We start from the raw sequence: 2,337 nt of genomic DNA, 5'->3' as shown, positions 1-2,337 counted from the left end.
TGGGTTGGACTTTGGCGGCTCTTTGTCTTTCACTGGCCTTCATAAAGGAAGGGCAAGTCCAATTTCATAGAGAGCAGAAGTGAAATTAGGCAAAAAAGTTTTCATTTACTGTATTATTGAAGCTGCTGTGCTGTAAATACACGGAGTTGCGAGGCAGGGGGCTAGCTACGTTAAAGAAATCTTCCCAGTTGGCAGTATGTGCGAGTGGGCATAAACCAGCGCGGTTAAAAGTGCCGCTGCTCCGTGTCCGCGTAGAAGTGGTGGCGGGATTAATCCTTCGGAGTTGTATGCGGGGAAGACAAATGACTTGTGCTCTTCTGTCGATAGGAAAGTCGAGGGAGTGGGGAACAAAAGATCAGCTACTGAACCGGAGCGGTGCGATGGGCTTCCTCTAAATATCGTTCTTTATGTTATTCTTAAAACCAATATTACTGTGCTTCAAAAGCGTGCTTGGGAAGCACGAATTACGGGTGTTGGTATAACCAAGCAGAAAACTGAAATGAGTATTTCTCAGTAAAACACCATCAGGCGACGCCGGCGTCGCAGTTGGAGCTCTGCAAATCCTTTTTGGACAAATACAACCCAGCAAAATGAGAGTCTGAGGGGCTGTCTGTGTATCTGGGGAAAACGACAGTACGCGGTGTTCCAAAAAAAGTGCTGGCAGTTTGAATTTGGCAAACATTTGACAGGTTTGTAGGATTCTCAGGGGTTTTTTTTTGAGGCTTACCTGCTGAAGGCAGTTACTTCAGCTCAGCTTTTGTCGAAATTTTGTTTTGGCTTCATGTCGTGTTGCCGGAAATTCCCGATGATCGTGCTTTTGCGTTTTACGGCAAGTGTGGCACAGCACAAGTGAAGATTCAAAGATGGCACGTGCACAAGTCAGCTGCACCCGCAGTCTCTGGTTTTCCTCGTCTAAATCCTGGCTGGAGGCTGGTTAACCAGCTGAAGTTCAGAGCAGGTTGGGCTCTGGTTTGGCCACAGTTACGACTCCGTTAGGATAAGAAGGGTAGACATAGCTTCCTAATATAAGACTTACCATTTAATTGCTCTGTGGTTACTTAATCCAGCTTATGTTTTAGAGCTGCGTCTCTTCTAGTTTTTCACCAGTGAGCTCAGAAATGTCGCTCTGTGTGCGAGCCTTCTGGTCAGCGCTCTTTGGGGCTGTTGAAAACGCCGATTGTCTGCACGAGTTGGATTGTTTTCTTGCTTGTCCCCCATTAGAAGCTGTTTGTTTTGGCCAGTTTGCCTCGGGACGTTTCTCATCACAATTTTATGGCTGTCGAGTGGTGGTAGAGGTGACAAAATGCCATCATAACTGTCTCTTTTGCCACCAAAATGGGATCAAGAAGAGCAAAATCCCTTCTAGACGTTGGATTCCTGTTCGCTCACAGCACAGAACTGCCGCTCGTGCTGCTCGCACGTGGTCGATAGAGGGAAGGAATCGATTCTTTTTTACTGTAACCCAGGTGGGAAATTCGGAAATTTGGGTTTTTTGGGGTCTTATTTCCTATGATAATCCTTATTTCCTTCAAAAATGCAGTTGAGCTTTAGTCATAGTGGTTAAAGACTCCTGACTGTATTGCTAAGGAGAATTGAAATCTGGCGAAGTTCAGAAACGGCCAAATCCTGAAACCGTGCAGCACCGGCTCTGGGAGAAAGCTCCTTCCAGCAGCTTGGCTTGCCGGCTTGTGAGTTGTCCAGGTGTGATGGGAAACGTGTGTCTGGTGATCGGACCTCAATCCTACCCATGAAAATCAGCTTTTTGGAGACCTTTGGTGGCAGCTCTCCCGCCTTCTGAGAGGGGATGTCCTGCAGGACACTCGAGACTGTTGGTAATTGTGAATCGTTGTGGTTTGAAGCCTGGCTTGATGGTCTGGATGGTTAATTGAACTCTAAACACACACAGTCCCAGGAGAAAACACTCGACTTCTGCTATAGGCAGCTCCATAAAACCTTGTGTTCTGTGTGCAGCAGTGCTCGGAAAAGCAAACAGAGGTGGAAGATGTGGAGCAAAAAGTAACACTGCGAGTTAGAAGGACTGAATGCCGTGATGTCAGCAGCGATACAGCCCCTGCTTGTGTCATTGCCTTCGGTTCTGCCTCCCCGGCTCACCGAGACATCGCTGAAATGGAAGTTTTAGAGATCGGGGGCAAGGAGGAGAGAGACAAAACAGGCTGGGATTGCCTCTTGTGGCTTTTCTCTAAATAACTGCGGTGGCGGCCGTGCCCAGTAAGGGGTGGCGGCCGTGCCCAGTAAGGGGTGGCGGCCGTGCCCAGTAAGCGGTAATAGTCGTACCCAGTAAGGGGTGGCGGCCGTGCCCAGTAAGGGGTGGCGGCC

The sequence above is a fragment of the Pterocles gutturalis genome, unplaced genomic scaffold, assembly GCF_000699245.1.
Source record: "Pterocles gutturalis isolate BGI_N339 unplaced genomic scaffold, ASM69924v1 scaffold11755, whole genome shotgun sequence".
In the NCBI taxonomy this organism is placed as follows: Eukaryota; Metazoa; Chordata; class Aves; order Pterocliformes; family Pteroclidae; genus Pterocles; species Pterocles gutturalis.
The sequence above is the reverse complement of the archived record's forward strand: the minus strand, read 5'-3'. Positions refer to the sequence as shown.